General features: G+C 35.7%; 1 long non-coding RNA gene across 2 annotated transcripts in view; it reads left to right on the plus strand.

Moving 5' to 3' along the window:
- The first annotated feature begins 17546 nt into the window (after positions 1-17546).
- Positions 17547-20431, plus strand: part of LOC107312749 — a 119174-nt gene continuing 116289 nt past the window's right edge. For both annotated transcript variants that reach the window (XR_001554605.2, XR_004307090.1), the window contains exon 1: positions 17547-17616. This is a non-coding gene — a long non-coding RNA (uncharacterized LOC107312749). The remainder of the gene's footprint in view (positions 17617-20431) is intronic.

A 20431-nucleotide genomic window follows, 5' to 3' on the forward strand; every position in this document is an offset into this window, starting at 1 on the left:
AGAAGCTCCAGCTCTCTGCAGAGAAATCAAAATCCAGCATCAGGCCCCAAAAGATTTTCTTGAGTCATTCAAGTGCTTTATTTATTTATTTAGTTAGTTAGTGAAGTAAATGTAATGGGTTCAACATTCTTTGGTAAACATCTATTTTTCATAGCTCAGGCAATGATAAGGGAAACAGAAGCTGGAATAAATCCAACTGCATGGCATACAAAATGTCATGGCAGCAAAAAAAAGAAAGCCTTCAGAAGCCCCAGTGCTAATTTGATCCCTTTGTGAAGAGTACTTTAATAGGAAGCTTCAGTCTGTGACAAATGAAGTGAATGCTTTAAACTTTTAAGTACTTCATCAAGTGTAACAAGGCATAGGTATGGTATCTTTTGAACTGTCATTTATAGCAAAAAATGAAAACACTTTGTTATTGTAAAATACCCCTCTAAATGTTGATTATTTTTACTTCTTAAATGAGAACACAGGGGATCCACATGGGGTGGCAAAATCTTACACTTCCTCCTGCCCCTTAATTTTTACATAGTAAGGTATCTGAACTGACCACTGAACTGACCACAGAAGATGGTCTTTGTTGCTATGTCTTGTGCATAACAGATACAGGGAAAATCATGTACAAAGCAGAACGTCTTAGCCTCTTTTTGTTGTTTTTCAGTATGTTTACTGTATTGCTTTGCTCTATTTATTTTTTTTTTAACATAATAGCTTTTTATCTTGACCTGTATATGTAGATGTTAAATGCGTCTTTACATTCTACAATTAAAAACACAAAAATGTGCAAGAGGAAAATAAACCTTTTTATTTGAAGTGTAGTAAGCTGTTTGACTTGAACTAAAATGAAAATACACTTTGAACAAATTGTAATGATAAAATTTGGAACTAAAATATCAATAGAATGGTAGTTAAAAAAAAAAAAAAAAGGTCATCTTACAGATGAGGATTTACATTTAACTTTTTTTAAGTGCTCATTGTTTTAAAGCTCTCAGTATTATGGCTGGTCTGGATCATCAGAACAATGCCCACTGCACTGCAAATACCAATAGTTCAGTGTTTGCAGTGGAATTAGAGATAATAGTCCTTTTTTTTCTCCCCACATGTTGTTTGAACCTTTGTGCTTTATATCTCTGCATGCAGGGCTTGTTATCTATTCCATTTTGAACAGCAACAACAAGGTGCAAACCGTAGAGATAAATGCTGTAGAACCTGTTCTTCCTTTTATTTTAATGTATTTACCACCTTCCAAGCATTGAGAGGACTCCTATTAATCTTAAAGCACATCCTGTATATTTATAATTTCAATGCTATACATTACTAAAGGCATTTAGACTGTGATTGTGTCTGTATTATCTTTGTGTTTGTTTGTTTCAATAAATACATCTTTGATTATGGCACGTCATCATTCATGTGCTCAGAGCACATTGTAGAAGTTCCACAGGTTTTTTTGTCTGATATGTTCTGTCTGTGATTCCCTTTTCTGTTATTGTTTATACTCGTTTTTTTACTAAAATACACAATTTTTTTCATCACTGGACACAAATTAAGGGGATTGTTTTTCCGAGATCCAAGTTTTTGATTGAGGAATGAGTAATATGAGAACGAGTAATATGTAAGTTAATTTTTGAAAACCAAGTGGTAGTTGTTTTTTTTTTTTAGATTCAGAAAGTCTGATTCAAAAATAATTAGTTAATACACAATGTTATGGTTTGTTTATATGCTTATTTTATCTTATTGATGCTCCAGTAAATTCCAGAAAAATAATTGCTGGAAATCAATGACAAATAGATACTCAAATATTTCCAAATGTTTAGTCCTTGACGTTAATAAGATTATCATAAGTTATCTTAATGACAAAGGTGACAGAAATATTTCTGGGGATGGTTAGGAGATGTTAATATATTTGTGGTAATTTAACTGTTGGTGTGAAACATTGAACTTGTTATTGCATTTTACTGATTTTATTTCATTAAGTATTGATAAAAGAGTTCAGCTGTTTTTGAGGCACAAATGAAAAACTCTCTTTTTCAGTTGTAGAGATAACAATTGATAACAACATTCACAAATGAACAGTCAAGTGTGTGTGCAGTCATGAAAGCCTGGCAGGAATTTTACAGGCACAAAACACACAGTTTCACGTAGCATAGATTAGGGTAAACACACTGTTCTTTATCTACACCTCAATTAATTTCAAATCTCCAGCTTAGGGGCTGTGTTACTTACAGTGAATGGCACAATCACCCCGCAGAAATCATGGAGAACGTGGCGGGGGGGGGGTGGGGGGAGGGGGGAGGATTATGTTAGAAAACTCAAGGACCTGAGAATGGGAAAAAGCTTCTTGCTCGAGATTGCATCTGTGTGGGGGGAAGAAGGGAGACATCAAAAAATGATAAAACAGAGAATAAAAGCAAATCTCATACTTCACACAAACGGCAATGGATGTGTTTCTTGAGAAATTCAGTAGTGTTGTAAGTGGATTCTCTTTTTTCATTCGTATGTATGTGTATGTGAAAGCTTGGCTATTATGTCATTTTAGCTTTGATTTTATAAGCTCCAGAAAAGCTACAGTATTTGTCTCTCTGGTGGTGGCAATGTCTATTAATGTTATCTTTTGTGATTTCATCTTCTCATAATGTCTGAGAGCTCTGCTTTAAACTAGCAGTCTGTGATTGTGACTGGTGAGATAAAAATTTCGGTGAGATAGAGAATGTTCACGCTACTATGTGTGACAAATTGCAATGACAAGGCTGTGTTGATAGCAGCTTATGATGTGAAATGAAATCACAACCACAATGCCATAAAGATGTGTGCTTAGGGCATCTTTACAGAGCTCAAAGTGAAAGAAGATATGGTCGCAATGTCTAGTAGACACTGTGTTCCTTTCCTGCACTTCTTTTTATTGCTAAAGCTGGACAGTGCTTTTCAAACATTGTGTCATGCATTTCCTCTATATATATTCACTATAATACATATATGTTGAAGTGTGCGAGTTAGCCATTCCACTTAATTCATCTGATTGACTGAGTGATCCATTTCAAAGAAACAATGGGATAAATAACTGAGTAGAAAGAGAAGGCACACCATGGATCCAGGATTTTGCATCCATTTTTTTAAAATTCATATTAGTTATTAGCATGGCTGACAAGCTGACAGTGCAAGCAGGTGTGTTTGTGAAGCTGTTCTGAATATTAAATGTAAAATGCAATTGCTGAAAGCTAAAGCCAGTTTTAAATATTCTAGACATTCAAGAAATGTCTAACAGGTATGGAAGGACATTTTTTCTGAAGCACCAGTTGGAAGGTACTTGAGCTGTCCTAGAACATGTACAATGGCACAAGAATCCTATGGTTAAGTTACTGAGTTACAGAGCAGCAACATTTAAAACAGCTGAAATTTTGATTTCTTGGGAAATAAGTTTTCTGGACATGGCAGTGAGCAGCTGATGAGGAACAGAAAAGCAATAGGGTTCAAAGTGTTCCGCTTTTCAAATAAATGTCAAATCCACAATCAATAAGGAAAAAAAAAAGTTGAAAAGGTATTCCTAAATCTGTCCCATTTGGGAATAATTTAGTATACTAGTTAATTAGCATTCCAAGGATAATTTTCAATCATCTTTTCAATACTGGCTGTGGGTATTTTTGCTTGCTAAGACAAAGACGTGCTATGCTTCCCGGTAAAATCACTGTTTTGTCATCTGATTTCTGTTTGACCACAGTGACTGAATATTCTTTGCAGGTTTTCTGAGTATGAGCCTCACTTAAGAAACTTCTTTAGAACACTTTCAAGATAAATAGAAAAGAAAATCTAACTCTTACATAAATAAGAACAGTTTTAACCCATACTTGTTATTCTGGAAACCAAATTATTTTAGGACAATTAAAACAGTGGAAAATACTCTCCTAATGAAGTGGGAAGTGTGCAAGCCAATAATTACTACAAAGAGCATAGCTGTTTGTGATTAAAGAGCAAGCATTATTGATAATGGTGCTTGCAAATATTGTATTTCACCAATAGGTGCCAGTATAAGCTAATTAAGCTAAAATATTTAGTGACACATTTAAACAGGTGGAAAAAGAACAAACATATATTTGCATGTTATATTCAGTAGTGATTCTAGTAACTACAGTTTTCTTTGTCTCTACAAAGTGAAAAGGCAGTTTAAAAACATATTTTGAGGGCAGAAGTGAAGAACTGTTTTCTCTCACTCTTTTGCAAAGTGCTTTTCTACCTTCTTCAAAGGGGATGCTGAAATCAAGCTAGTAAACAATATTGGCAATGTACTGCATCAGCCTCTAAGTGTGACCTGTGCAGTTTAAAAATCCTCTGGCATCTGCTGTAGTTTAGCCATCAGCTTAGTGAGAAAAGCTGATTTGCATTGGGCCTGCTCATGTTAGAATCAGCAGCAACATTAAGATAGAAGTAAGTTATACAGGCACTAATTGTATTTCCTTATCCTTTTAGTTAGAACATAACTTTTCTTATGCAGCTTTTGGGCATTGAAGATAAACTTTCTATTCTCTCCCTTTCCTGCTCCAGCTCCTCTTTGTCCATTACTGTAGAATGTGCATCTTGTTTCTGTGCCTTTCACAAGGAAAATTTGCAGGGAAGGAAAACAGCAGAGAATGAACCACAACAGTAGAATCTTGCCATTACAGGTTTCATCACATGGACCCAATTTATAGAGGAGGAAAGAAATGTTTATTGTGTAAAAACAGAGTGAACTATCATTACAGCATTTCTTTACTCGTATATTTCCCTTTGACCATATAGATTTATCAATGTGATCACCAAAATTTGTCTAGCCAGCCTCATGCAAGCATACAGGAGAAGAGATGGGGAGTATTGTTTTACTCTTTTAATGCAATTCAGCTCCTAACTGCCCCTCTGCTTGGTGCCCTGTTGTTGATGTCTGTAGCCAACCATGTAATTTAATCTCATTCCTATTCAGTCTTAATGGAAGGATGACCTTTCGACAGATTAGAATTGATTTGTTTATAAATCTGCTCGTCTTGTCAAAGCTTTGTTCTTACAGACAATAATTTTGCTATCATCTTGGCAAGCACTGATACTTATCAGTGTATTATGGCAGCTGTAATGAAAAATAATTTTTACTTGTTTTTATTTATTTATTTGGGAGAGTGTGTGTGTGTGTGGGCGGGGGGTGTGGGGGGGCGATCTGTATGGTACAGCCTTGCTGGACACCTCCTCAGCCACACTCTGTGCCCTTCTACAGAAATATTCTTCTGTGCCCTGGATGCTTTCTGAAGTCACTTGCAAATCACCCCTGCGTCTATCATGTGAACCGAGACAGATCCCTTTTCCTTCTGCTCCCCTCTCATAAGTAAGCACACATGGCAAACAAGGTCAGATCATCAGGAGAATATGAAAAGGAAGAAACTCTTGTCTACATCAGCAGTGCTTTCCATCCCAATTTTTTTTCCTTTCTTTTCAGTCAGTTTACTCTAAACGTGGCTGTACCGTGATTACATTATCTGTAAATAGAATCTGTTGATAATGTAAAAAATTAAAGTAGTGTCAATCTACTTTTTATGGTACTCACAAGATCAAACCTGTCAATCTAGATGCTTGGGTGGGGAACTCTTTATTAAAGCACTCGATTTATACCTGTGACAAGTGGGCTATTTTCTGTACATTTGTTTCATGAAGAGGAAAGATAATGCACATTCTACTAGGAGCGTAGTTCTTTGCTTTTTCAGCACTGGCTGTGAATTTCAAATCACAACAGAAGTATCCTGCAAGCATATAGAAGTTTGAAAGGCAAATTGAGGGAGTTACAAGGATAAAATATACTGAGAAACATCCTGTTGGTGGCAGCAATAACTTATATTTAACTTAGAATTCTGGAAATTATGCAGCTAGTATACAGTCTGTACTGGCTGCGTGTAATAATGGCTTGCTGTGCATTTGAACACTCTACGCTGATTCTTATCTCTTAATAGCTATTTTAATCCAGACTTAAAATCACACATTGGGTGTAATGTACAGCTAATATTTTTCATAAGCCTGTGAGTCAGTAATAAAGCAAAGCAGTATGGCATGGGTGTTGAAACGTCCAGACAAATGCCCCTGTTGATTTTTATTTATTTCTTTATTTATTTGCTTGCTTATTTTTATTTCTCTGCATTTTCCTCAAGAAGAACTCGATCCTGTCTTTGCCTGTTCTTGGGGGTGCAGTAACAGAATGTTTGCTGCTTCTGTGTTCATAGTTATCATGTTTTTGATACTGATTATGCTGTTATTCCTGGGGAAAAAAAAAAAAAAAAGGATCAGAATAATACCTTGTAATAACATCTGATAGGCTGGATTGTTCTGAATGGTGTATATTTGAATAGTGTCATACAATGAGAAGCAAGGAGTGGTTGTCTTGTTCTCTTATGTCATTAAAATGTTTGAATTAATCATCTGAAATGTACTTTATGTATGGATAACACTTCAAATTACACTGTAGTACAAAATAGTACAGTAACAGTTTATGAAGTTATTTTTTGGTTTTGGTTTGTTGTTTTTTATTTTACATAAGTACTTAAATACACAACCTTAGGGGACACATGGGGATGTGTGTTTAATGACCGTTTCTGCAGCTCCCAGTCTGAGCCAGGTGGTGCAGTCACTGGCTGAGAGTAATGCTTAACTTATCAGAGCACTGCTATGGCAGTGACTCCCAGCAGCGACTCGTTGCAATGTGTGGCTGTCTCAGTTACATGAGGTACAGATCCAAACTTGGCAAAGGACAAAATCGGTCCAGACAGAAAGAATAGATGGAAAGCAGCTGTCCCCAAAATGTTAATGAAGTGTCATAGCTATTTTAATTTCAACCATCTGTGCTCTAAAGAAGACAGTCTGTCCAGAAGAGCTCTGTCTGTTAGAGAAAATCTAGATAAGAGGAGAACACCTGGGTTCTCATCAAGTTCTGGCTGCCAATGACTTTATCACAAGCATTACTTCCCATGTAGTAATCCAGTGAGTTAACCTCACTGTCATGCCTCTGTGAAAGGTGCCGCCATTTCTGTGGAGCATATTTGCTGTTCAGAATTGTATGTGTAGGTGTAACTCACGGTACTTTCAATTCTAGAAGAAAATTTTCCACTTCTCATCCTTCCACTTCAAGGAGAAATCCAGCTTGCTCTCTTTTTCATCAGTAGCCCAGACCCTACCATTTTACTACAAAGATGAAGCTATATACAGGAGAATGCAGTTTTGTTGGTGAATTGCTTGTCTGGCTACAGGTTTTGCTCATTTACTTGTTATCTTTCTATCAGTCCTTATCTAAAATTTGGACACAAAGTTAGAAAAAACACTTCAGTTTGGAGTTACGAGCTGTTTTTGTTGTTGTCTTTAGTTATTAAGAAAAAAATATGTATTTATTTATTTGAAGTCTCTATTCCAAACTTGAAAATGTTTTCCTATCCCAAGATGAAATCTCAAGACATGGATACCTAGTGTTTGCTTTGCCTTACTTTGTTTTGTTAAGCATGAAAATGTGTTTTGCAAAGGTTTTTGTTTGTTTTTTTCTGAAGGAAGCATTCCAACATTTTGCAATTGTTGAACCAGAAATGATTTTATTTATTTATTTATTTTCCCCCCATCAATGAATGGATAAAAGATCACCACTCTTGCACTTCTAGTTTTTATTTTCCCCTTGATATTTTTTTTAATCTAACTGGAATATTTAAAATATATGGCTGCAATGAGAAAGGCAGATACAAGGCATGCATAGCCTGATTTTCTATGCTGCCTATATTGCCAGCCAATTATAGCAGCCAAGATTCATGCCTAAAATAAATACAGTTGGTTTTATTGTGTTGGATATCTTTTTCTGTATACACTGAACAGTGACAAAATTGTTTACTTTGCTATGAACATCAATTCAGAGCTTCCCAAATCCAATCCTCACAGCAGATGTGGCAGTGCAGGGTAAAAGGGACATTCCGATTTGCTGTCCTACGAGCATTTGTCATTTGAGAAAAACAAGTAAAATATTGTTACGCTTTTCTGAGGGCCAAGATGGCCATCTCAGGCTAGATGATTTTTATCTGTCTTTCTGAACTAGGAAAAAAATAGACCAGAAGGCAAAGAAATACCTTGATATGTGGCCAATAGCTTTTTCTAAGAATTCATGTTGCTCACTGTGCTGAGCTGAGGAACTGCATGGTGTGCTAAGGCAACAGACTCGTATTAATTGATTCTCAGATCATTATGACATCTAGATTATTCATTTCTTTTTCTGTCATGCCTATTTACCCTATAAAGTAAAAGGAAAAAGTACTTGTTTTCAGGCTGGAGCAGCAGTTTTTTTCAGCTTTGAAGAAGTTCGGGTTCATCAGTTTCTTTTATTTCTAAAATGTATATTGTGCTTTGAATTGTGTCTCCATCATCTTATTTCAAAAGTTACCTTTGTTAGAAGAGAGGTGACTGCATTGAGTACCATATTATACTCCTTAGTTATGTTCTCTATACTGACCAATTTGAGATTGCAACAGTCAGGAACTTCATTCTGGTTTACTTGTAAGACATTCTTGACAGAAATTTTGTGGGAAACCAGATAGCTCTATACTAAGGTGCGAGTGATTGTTTGTTTTTATGCTAGAGATTGGCCTAATTTAATTTCTTAGAGTATTGAATGTGTCACAGTGCATTGTAAAAGATTTATTTAAAAATTTACTGACACAATGCTAGAGAATTCAAGTTGGTAGCTCTTCAGTGTCAGGTCTTTGAACTAATTTGGTTTTGTTCTTTAGCTTACAAAGCACTTTCTTAATTAGATTAGCCTGCCATGTTCTCTCAGCAATTTCAAATGTTAGTGGCAATAAGAACAAATACAATTAATTAATCCATACTTTAAAGAAGGAAGAGGTAAAATGGTCCAGTTACCCTGTCAGGAAAATCTCTACTATAAACTCAAAATCTCACTGCCGCTCGTTGCAGTTCATTTATGCAAGTGCTGGTTATACTGTGTCTTCTGGAAGAAATAGAAAACTTTATGTGGCATACTTCAAAATTTACACATATTTATAAAATGGCTATCCATCTGCTTCTTTTACAAATTTTTCAAGTCAGAAATGTGAAATTGACCTCAGGAGAACCTTATGTCTTTATTACAAACATAAAGTTGGCATTAATATTTATTTCAGTAGTGTTGCTTCAAAGTATGGTCTGATGTTTTAATTTTGCATGACATTTGAAAAGCAGCATAGTCTAAATTATTTTCTATAAATACGTTGACTTTATAGTATTAAAGACTCTATTCTTTGGTGGAAGTTAATAGCACTGTTACCATGGAACACTTATTTCTTTAATTTCATGTAAATTTAAATTTTATGATGTTTGCTTCTCCAAGATTATATAATCCCTTTTTATTGAAAAGAATCACAATTATGCAAATGATGATATCCAAGGAGACAAGCAGCAATTAACTCCAAAAGACAGGCTACCATAAGAGTTTACTCACAATGAACAAAGGAAGGTTAAAATAAACCTTTATTTAAAAAAATCAATTTGGCATGGTTTATGAAATAAAGCAATTCATTCAGACAGGAGTTTCTGGTCTTAAGGATATTTAAATATGTCTTTGTTTCTTTTTTTCTCTGACTCCAAATGTATTTCCTCTGCACATGGAAGATAGAAATAGGAAAGCTTCAACATCAGTGTGGTCTGTGCTGGTTTTGCTTCTAAGAAACTCCATAAAAGATATGTCTTTTTACAGAAGGTTATTGATTAATCAAAATAATCATCTGTAAGCACAGAGTCATGTAGCCTAATACTCACCAGTTTGACTCTGGAGAGGTAAAACGACACTCAAAAAAACATGTGTGGGTTGTTGTTATCCTCCCTCCAGAAGTCATCTATTTGGATCCAGCCCCATGCCGTGCATTTCACTTACGTTCCATATGATGCCATAGTCTCCTGTGTGCTTTGGAACACGGTTTAAAATGTTCACAGATGGCTTGAGAACATACTTAAGAGCTATCTCTCCTTGGATATCTTCCCTGTGCTTGATGGGTGAGTTATATTGGGAGAGAGATGGGCAGACTTGCAACTGTAGGCAGTGTATGTGCAGTGTTATATTAGAATTTTTCTTTCCTGATTTCATGGAATCATAGAATCAGTTTCCCATACAGTGAACTCAAAAGTGTTGGAAGAGAAGGCAATAGCAGCTGGTTTCTAAGGAGGAAAGGTTTTTTCCTCAGTAACTTTGATATCTCATACTATGAGCTGTTAAAAAGCCCCAGGGGAGACTGTGAAAGGGAACGTGAGAGTCAGAGGTGGGATTTGAGGCAGTCAGAGAGCAAGAGAAGTGTGTCACAAACCACAGCACAACTACTACACAGGTTTCATGCATAAGCTACCAAAACCCATTATGCCTTCCTCTCTGCAACTGCACACTAGGTAAAACACATAATAGCAAACACCTTTTCTCTTGCCTCCTTACAGGTAATGGTTAGATGAGAATAAATTCAGGGACTAAAGCTCCATTCTGCATGAAGTAAAACATGTACATTTCCTCCTCCACTCTCTCTTCCAGTGAATCAGCTGAGGGAGCAGCCTGGGCAGGGATCCATCTGCCTTTCAGAAGGGCTGTTACTTCAGACACAGTCGTTACAGTTGTGCTAAGGAAAGTCTGATGGCTGCCAAATGTCTGAGGAGTGTCAGCCAATTCTGTGTGCCTTAAATCACAAGAACTGTCAGAAAGCTTCATAACTACAGATAATAGAGATTCACACACTTGGGAAAATATTTTTTCACTAGTCGCTTTTCCTCAACAATAAGCAAAAATTGAATAAAAAGCTCCCCCCCCCCAGCCCTCTCAAACAAGGAAATCATGTTTAAGAATTCGTCAGATAACTATAAAATAACAAAACTACAAGACTTCATTTTTCTGAGTTTTATTTTGCTGTTCTCAGGGCATTTTATAAGTGAGTTAAATCATCAGTGTGGTAAACATTTAGCTATCACATTTTATAGGTAGTTCAATAAAAAAAAGAAAAAAAATAAGAAGAGATATTCAGTTCACTGTATGCTGAATCCCTTCTTGTACACAGCTTTTATCTGTAAAATCCGCACAGATATGAAGCTGTGTTCTGGGCAATTGCCTATCCTGAGCATGTTGAACAGAGGCAATATCAACTGGGAATAAAAGAGCTATTCTCAATTTTTATCAGTTTAAGGTTTGTTTTCATGTTCTGGAATAACATTAATGTATAAATGTACAAAAGGGTTACTGTTCTTTAAGAGATGGATGTCAGACAAGTGTCATTAATGGTGGTGATACATTTTCCTGATATAGCCTGCTATGATTAAGGTACAACTGCGAGAACCATAGAGATGAATTTCTGAAAGCTTTTGATACTGGAAGAGGGTTGTAATAAACTGTGCTCAGCAGCAGGGAGCATCATCATTTCAGTGTGAGTGTAATGTCGTGGGAAGTCCTAACCTCCAAGTATTAACTCGATTTACATCCTTCCTCTACATTGTTCCTCAGTGCCTTGCCCCAAAATTGCTGATACCTCATGGCTGGCATTAAAAGTGTTGAAACTCAGACAGTCTTTGTTAAGTGGGTTGAGTATTTATTTTCTTAATCTGTAGAATTTTAGCATGAGAGGTAGACTTGACTATATCTTAAAAAGTCCTACTTTTTGGAGGTCTCTTATAATAACACATAGAAAGGAGAAGGTGGTTCAGCTGATAACCAGGCAGATGGCTCTTGTCCATCTTAGTTTGGAGTTGGCTTCATTTAAAAAGCCAAGTTGTTGTAGCAGGCTGAAACTTGCTCTATTTATGCTCTTTTAATGAAAAATCAAACCACAGGCAAAGAGTGAGCATTAATGATGATCAATTTGTAATGCCTGTACAGCAAAATGAGAAAATTAGCTGTCATGACGGAGTATAGGTTGAGGGAACAAAGGCATCTACATTTGATCAGCACAAAGTGTACAGTTTCATCTTCTTACTTATTTATTTCAGACAATAGTGGGGACTAAAATCACTTGCAAATAAACAGCAAACTTTGGAAGCACTGATATAATGCACAGAAAACAGTGACCACTGGAAAAAATATTAGTAGTTTTTAAAACTGAGATATGTGAAGAGTCCCTGTGAAAGTTACTGACAGACGCGTATTTTAACTGTTACAATTGAAGTGCTGTAACAACACAAAACATAACCATAATTTTCTGATTTTTCATCTCGTTAACTGACACCTGTCATTCGCTGAGAGGTTGGAGCAGTGTTGCAGTTTAAGGTATTATTACAACTTATTGGGAGTCCCAGTTCTTCTGTATCAGATATTTCAGTGTATTTTTTTTTTCCTCCAAAGCATCACCAGTGTATGAGACATGACTAAGCTAACTGGTATGATAAAATTATCCAAATTTTGTCAAGGGAAGTTTGTCAAAATATCTGAGAGTTAAATAAAAAGAACATTTCAACTGCCAGCTGAAGTAGGCCAAATAGGTTTTTTAAAATGGAAATAATTTATGAGGAAAAGAATAAATAAATAAATAAATATGCTTAAGTGCAGTAAGGAACACTGATTGTTGCTGTTGTTTTTAAGGTTCAATGTCTTGGATTCCCTAAAATGTATTTACTTCTGAAGTCCAAGCAATTTATCTGAGTTCTCTGATATTTGAAGTTCATCCAAAATTTCACATATTTCTGGATGTAAAGTGTTTGTTGGCAATACAAACTCTTGCTTTTAGAGCACAAATCATTTTTACATTTGTTTACAAAACCTAGATGAGCTTTTATCACCAAAATATCAGCTCAGTTTACTTAGAAATAGTAAACTACCTTTGAATAATGAGAAATAGGTGATACTCATTTGACACAGACTTAAATAAACAGAGCAGAAAAGACATGAGTTAGCAAATGCATAGAATTTCCATAGGAAGAGTTAGAAAGCACTGACAACTGAACCATCACAGCAGTATGTATTTCTTGTTCTGCTTGTGGTGCAGCAGGAGAGTTTGGGTCTTGGTGGAAGAGACTGAGAGATGGTACAGGAGGTAACTGGATGGCAGAAAGTCCAAAGGATTGCATGTGTGTGTGACGACAAAATCTGAATTGTCTGAATTTTCTCTTTTGAAGTAAAAAGATACGTATATATTTTCTTTTTAGAACTAGTGCCCAGTTTTACCCCTTAGGTCCAGGTAACAGGCACAAAAACCAACATGTATGAGTATGTCAGTGTGTGTGGAATTTGGAACTTTTACATTCAGTACATTCCCCATCATTTTTTAAGCTTTTGATCACAGTATAGAAATATAGCTTGTGCTGTCTTTGTAGGATCGCTCATGCATGACTGGCTCAGTCCTTTTCGTCATGGGAAGTCAAGTACAGCGTCCTAAGAATTAAAAAGGAAAAAAATACCCACCATGTAGGCATGGCATATCAACAGGTTTTTATAATGCAGGAACAGAGTGATTATGAAATCACTTGGGTAGGAAAAAAAGGTCAAGTTGGTTCTTTGGTTGGTTCTTTTTCCTTATCTGCTGATTGGATTCTAGTGTGGATGTCATTCTTTTAGCTCTGAGTTTGAGCATCTATATGAGGCTCAGATGTAAAATATTTATATTTATCTTTTAAAGTTCTGATCATAGGAAACAGCTTGTTTTCTATATTTCAAATATGTCCTTAAGCTTGTCTCTAAATTTACAGGTCGGTTCTCTTTGTTCTTTAGTGGTCTTTAAAAAGTTATTGTAGTTATTCCAAATTAAGTAACTAAGTAATTGATTTGAGGTATGCCCATTCACTCCTTAGTTTGTGATATAATAAAAGGAGGCAGGGGACCTCTCAGGACAGCAGAAGAAGAGTGGTAATTATAATAATTCAGACAAATACACATTATGGGTTAATCGTACCATCATAATCGTACCACCATAAAAGAAGTTGTGAGCCTCAAAAGAAAGTATAGGAAATCTTATATGTGACTTAAGCCTGTAAACAGAATCTCACTGTAGTGCTGTATGTATTGCAATAGATCCAAAATGCACAGACCAGAATTTTCTGCAACTATTTTTTTTGCTAATAAATGCTTCTTTAAGTACTATATATTTAAAAGTAAGGTAAACAAAGATAGAAGTGAGGGAAGCCTTCCTATTTTCTGGAATGAGGAAGCATAAAGAAGCAGGCCAGAATTTCATATCCAGTGTGGGTAACGACCTTATATGAAAATCCACAGCAAAGAAATAGGAGGAAAAATCAGAGCCAACACAGTACTAAAATGTACTCTAGTGGACTAATTTATTTCATTTCACTTCCGTGGCATCATAATTTGGACCTCCATATTTAAAATAGTTCCAGAAGACCTGTTAGATACTGAAGTAATGAATGAATAAACGGCTAAATCCTGAAGCAGTAGATGCACTGTGTAGGGTAACATACAAAATAAGAACTGATGACTGTGATTGTATTTTGTTATTTTCATAATTGTGTACAGTGTGCAAGGGATATAAAGAATTATCAAACAGGAGTGAGAATGAATAGCCATTAATGTAGGAAAAATGTGTCAGTTTGGAGATAACAGAAACGTTGCAAGTGAAGAGATTCATAGTAATCCGAGTTCCTGAAGAAATGCCTATCTTATTGCTTGGGAATCTTCTAATGTCTAAAAAGTCTTACTCGTTGCTGGTTTAAATCCTCTTTCTCTTCCTTCCAGCATGCTAATACTACTTGTATTTACTTCTCTGGAATCTGTCACCCTCCTGAACTAGGAGAAAACAGCCCTGCCTCTGTGAAGCTTTTATTTTGCTGGCATAAACAAGAACTTCTAATCCTTTCTCATTTGTCAGAGTGCTTTCCTGATCCCCTTGTTCCAAAACCAACTTCATTTTACTATTCTTTGCAGTGGTATCAGTGTTCCTCTGCTCGTACTTAGAAGTGCAAGTACTTTGCATCTTAGAAGAGTATTCTAACTTTCCTCAGTTACGTCCCACTGTTCTATCTGATCTCATGGGTTATAGAAGTTGAATCTTTATTTACATGTAGCTGAATTTCTTTTTGCTATCTATTAAGAAGATCTCTTGAAAGATTTTTATCTATGGTAACTTTCTATTCTTTGTATAGATACAGAATATTAAGACATTTAATATACTTCAAACAATCAAAATATATTCCAAAATATTTTCTTGTATTGTGAAGACTATACACAAAGATGTCATATAAAAGTAATAACAGTTATTTAGGATGCTTACCAGAGCTAACTCATAAGCTTTGCTGCCTAAGAGTAATGCTCCAATCTCATACACCTGCTACTGTAGCTTTTGTAGTGTTCCACATCATTGTGCATGCTTTATGACTGTAGAATGAGCTCAAGATTGTGCTGGAAGTCCCAGAATGTTGATGCGTGTCATGGATCTATCTCTGACTGGTTTTGGATACAAATCTGCACACTTGGAACCCTTCTGATGAAATGCCAGTCCATAAATTTTCTAAAATAAGAAACACATTTGTTAGTTAATAAGCACTTGAAACCTTATGCTAGCTCTCATAAATGTTAACAGGGATTTGATATCAGAATCTGTGATGACAAACTGAATATGAATTTCAAAAGTTATAGGATACCGTCCAAAGCAAAGTGGTGAGCCAGGAGACGTAGTTGGAGGTTAAATGAAAAGTGAGACTTTAATAAAATATCAAGATATAGTAAAATAAAAAATCTTGCTTGCAGATGAAACACCTGCTTTTACTTTGTATCTGGATGGCCATAATGAACTGCCATCTGAAAATATTTACAACTTTTTAAAATTATGGATAATTTTTCTTCCTCCTGTACTAGAGATTTCTGGGTAAGAGACTTTTAGAGAGCTAAGATTTTGAGATGCTAAACAGCTATTAATACAATCTGCATAGTTCAACTTAATATTTTTTAAACTCTGACACAAAAAGTTTTTATTGTTCAACTATGAGATATCAGCGTTGTATGCTCTTGCCTGTACACATTCTGGAGCAAGTGACAATTAATTGCTATTACTTATCCATCACCAAGTAATCCATGTTTAAAAGTATGGTGATACCGGAGAATGGTTTGGGTAGGCTGGACCTTAAAGATCACCTGGCTTCAACTCCCAATATAATGCTCCTCGAACTGCAAAATTCTTGTGAATTAAATTGGGAATTACTTGATGTTTAGTTCACTCTGTATACCTGTGATCCTGCAGTCACATTCTGACAGCCGATTGAATTTCATTCAAAAATTCTGATACTAAAAGAAAGATTTTTACATGAATGTCTGATTTTAACAAAATATTTTGGGTTGGCTATCGCCATCTAAGGAACTCTACTGCAATGTGAGACTAAATAAATATGAATCCAGCTCTTTGGCCGTTATGCAGGAAGCAGGAGTAGTATATGATTATGTTGACTGACTTATCCAGAGGAAAAAAATGAACTAATTTAATGTGGAAGGGGAAAGTGACCTAAAGTAGGTTAATGACAGAAGTACAAGCTTCATAAATGAAAATCTACTTTATTATTTTAAAATAATTTTTACTACTTCCTTCTTGAATGACAGATCTGAAGTGGCAAAATCTGATCCTTCATGAGCAGATGATAGTGAAGGATTAGCTAAGCAGGAGCAATAACAGGAAATAAGAGAAAGATGTGGACTCTCTTTCCTATCTGTTATCTGTCAGCCTCTGTTTTACTGTCATACTACATTTGTCTTCTAATAAAACAAGCTCCTTTTATTCACAAAAGCTACTATTTTAGAGTGTTATGAACTGTTTGCAGCTGTACATCCTTCAATGAGAGAGTGAACAACACAAAAAGAGAAAGTCAGACATCCACTTTCTCTAAAGAGACAATTTATTTGTTGTCTTTTGATGGCAAATGCACATTCATCTCTCTCTTTCTCTCCCTTTCTGTCTCTTCCTCTCATTCTTTTTCCCTCCCTTCCCCTTACTCTAGTTTCTTTAAAGCTTTTGACATCTAATCCAATTACTTCGCTCTTGCTGTTGTCCATGCCTCAGTGTTCCTTAGTTTGAAGGTGCTGGGTTGTGTATTCTCCTATTCACTGTCTGAAAAGTATCTGCTCTCCTCCTTGAGGAGAGTTTTGTGTCAGATAACGACAGTGAATAGCAAAAGTCTGTCTTTGACAGGAATACATATACTGACCTTCAATTAAGCCGCAGGTTAAGACAATACTGAAAAATCAATAGCTCATTTTCTGTCTTTTGTGCTCAGATTTTGATGTTTGCTAAGATAAAGGATGACAATGCTAAAAGCAGGAATCTTTGTGGAACATCCATTGATGTTGCCATGGGCTCAAGGGCCAGGTATGACCTAATCTTTGCAAAGCTTCCAAACACAATGTCAATAAATATCTACTGTGGCTTTAGACAACATTCACCATCTTAGAATTTTCACCAAGTGTCATTTTCTGTCCTCCTGACCCATAGATTCCCAGGAAGGGCCATAAGTAATCAAAAACTCTGCCCATTAGGGATTACAGTTACTATGTTTAAAAACAAACAAATAAACAACAACAAAAAAGCTGGAGGTTTAAACTCTTTCTGTCTAATTTCTAGGTTCAAATCCTATCTTGCAGTTTCTGGTACCTGCAGATGTGGTTTGCTTTAGGAGAAGATGTGCGTGTTTGGGGTAAGTTTACTTATCTGTGCTATATAAATATGATCTGCATGCTGTTTCCCTGTCTTGGTCCTTTGGGCATCTATATGGACACTTGGAATTGAGGGAGAATATAGAAAACCACTTTTTGGCACATCACCTCCATCTAACATATGCTTAACTGTACGCACAACAACAATGGATTAATTAACCTGAGAGGCCAAAGTCAGTGGTTTAAGGCAAGAGTTTTCTTACAATGTCAAATGGTAGAACATGTTGTATACAATGTAAGTTCATCTTAAATTACTTCTTTTCCTTTTCACAAATTTTAAAATAACACAGTCTTACATTTAATCCAAATCTGTTTTGTTTTCCAAGGGATTTTTTTTTTATTATTTTTATTTTTTGATACAAGAAATGCTGTTTAATTATTATGAGCATCTGTTAAAAATGCTTTTAGCAGTGGAAAGGAAAGGATGTACCTCTGATGTGTACATGTTCAATCCTGGAGCTTTTTCTCCATGCCATGACAGGAGAGATCGCATGGTGAGACTGTCTGCTGGGGGGAGGAACAGATCCAAGGAAGAAAAATGTATAATTTGGGAGGACAGAATAAGAGGAGAGAAAAGCTAATTATCCATCTCTCTCCAACTCCCTTTCCCCATCTATTGCTGTAATGAACTGTTTGACCTTAAGTGTATAGATATTACAAATAATATTTTGGATTTATCATACATTGATGTAGGCAAAATAATAGTCAGAGAAAGTCACATTTCAGTTATCTCAAATTAAGTATTTGTAACATATACTTAACTACTGGAAGCAGTCATTTAGGCTTTGCCATGATGGCTGTGTTAGGCCTGCAAATTAAACATTTGTTTCTATTCCATGTTGACCTGGCTGGATAGCATGGTATTAGCCAGCTCTGACTGACAGCCTGCAGTCCTTTACTAAAGGTTTGGTAACTGTGATGTGAAACCCTGAAGCAGGAAAGTGTAAAGGTCAGAAAACTTATAATGTCCCTTACAAGCTGTGCTCCCAGAGGGGGGACTCCCAGGAGACTATCTGCCTGTTAAGTAGAAGCACAAAAAGAAGTGGTACCTTCCATGTGTGAAGGAAGGGAAATGTAGCTCTGTTCCTGCATATGAGTAAGAAATCCTTCATTCATTCTGTGTTTTGTGCTGGCTCCCAGAGCACCTTTTATTTTCTTTCACATTTTTGCAGGTTAGCATCTCTCCTTTCTTCAAGTCTTTTTTTGGTAAGCCCTGCACATCATATTCTAAAAAGAATAAAAAAGGGCACAATTCTCCCCAGGCGAGGTTTCTGCCTACCCAATAATCCCACTGACATGCTGCTTTCTGAGGCACTTGCTGTGCATGCCTGCAAGATTTTAGAGAAGCAGAGCAGCACAGGAGTGCTGGAGATGTTCTTCTAACAAGCTGTCCATGTTACTTTCCGATTGTCTATTTTTTTTAATGCCACCTTGATTCAGGAGAAACCAAATACAGGGTTCTCCTTTCTGCTTCATTCCATGTAGACATTTAGATTTTGAATAAAGAAGAGCCTAGTTCCTTTCTGACCATTTTCAGTTTTTTTGTTGGTTTTTTTTTTTTTTTTAAATTTTCAATAGTAAAGGTAACAGTAACGTGCCCTTACACATGAGCAACAACTTTAATATTTGTTATGATTATTTCATGCCAAACAGTGCACCAAAGTTCATTTCTTACGTGAATGTTTTATCTTTCTAAAAACTTTAAATGAGCCTCTCCACCCCAGCAGGTGATACTCTATCTTCTGAACTCAGCTCTCCATTGATCACAGAAAAGCAAGGCAGCAGAACTTATTATATTTTCTTCTTTTCCCGCAAATCCTGCAGTGATAAGCAAAGTAGAAGCATTTTCACCTAGAAAAATGAAACCTTACTAAAACTTTGAGTTCTGAGTTGTTGTTGTTGGTTTTTTCTTTTTTTCTTTTCCTTTTTTTTTTTTTTAAATTTTTTTTAATTTGCATATTTTTTGACAACCACCACTGGTGGAATCCAAATATATTTCTGAAGCAGAAATAAATGCAAAAACATAAGCACAGATCTTTTTTCAATGTAGTTTAACAACTAGAGCTCAGCCCTACTGAAGCTCTGTCCTCAGCTCAGTGCAATTTTATGAGGTTCTTCAAACTGTGATTAAAGTATTATACAATGAATTTCATGTGAAACTATCATTAGTTCCCTTAGATGTTGATAGCATAGATTAATACTTTAATTTATCTTTCATATTGGAAATAAATGAGCAGCAGAACTGGAATATGTACATGATGATGGAGAAAAATACATGAATTTGAATTTTCGTACTGAGTTTAATGAACTGGAGAAGCAATGATTTACTCAATAATTCAAATAAAACTATATTTTCCATAGCTATGACCTGTTATTTCAAACTTCTGGAGGGGAAATATGAGTCTGTTCTTAAGAGAGATGATAGGAAAAGAAAGGAATATTAAAACGCATGCTAAGCTGTCATTGGCAGTAACATTAGATTTATATTATTCCCATGAAAGAATAAACAAACTAAATACCCTGCCCCATATTCCACAAATGCATTTATCCATTAAAAATATCTGCTAACATCATAATTGCTGAAAATTGGTGGTTTGAAGATGTTGATATGTTCATTTTTAAAGCTTGTTCTCATTTTCTGGTCCTTGTTTGTGAGCAGGATTTCTTCTTCAAAATAAACATTAATTGTTTAAAAAAATCAAGTTATTGAAATAATTTTGAACTCTGAAGACCATGTGCAGTTTGGTAGATATTGACTGCTGGAGGTTGGGATTTCATGGTAAATCAGATAAATCC

The sequence above is a fragment of the Coturnix japonica genome, chromosome 4 (assembly GCF_001577835.2).
Source record: "Coturnix japonica isolate 7356 chromosome 4, Coturnix japonica 2.1, whole genome shotgun sequence".
In the NCBI taxonomy this organism is placed as follows: Eukaryota; Metazoa; Chordata; class Aves; order Galliformes; family Phasianidae; genus Coturnix; species Coturnix japonica.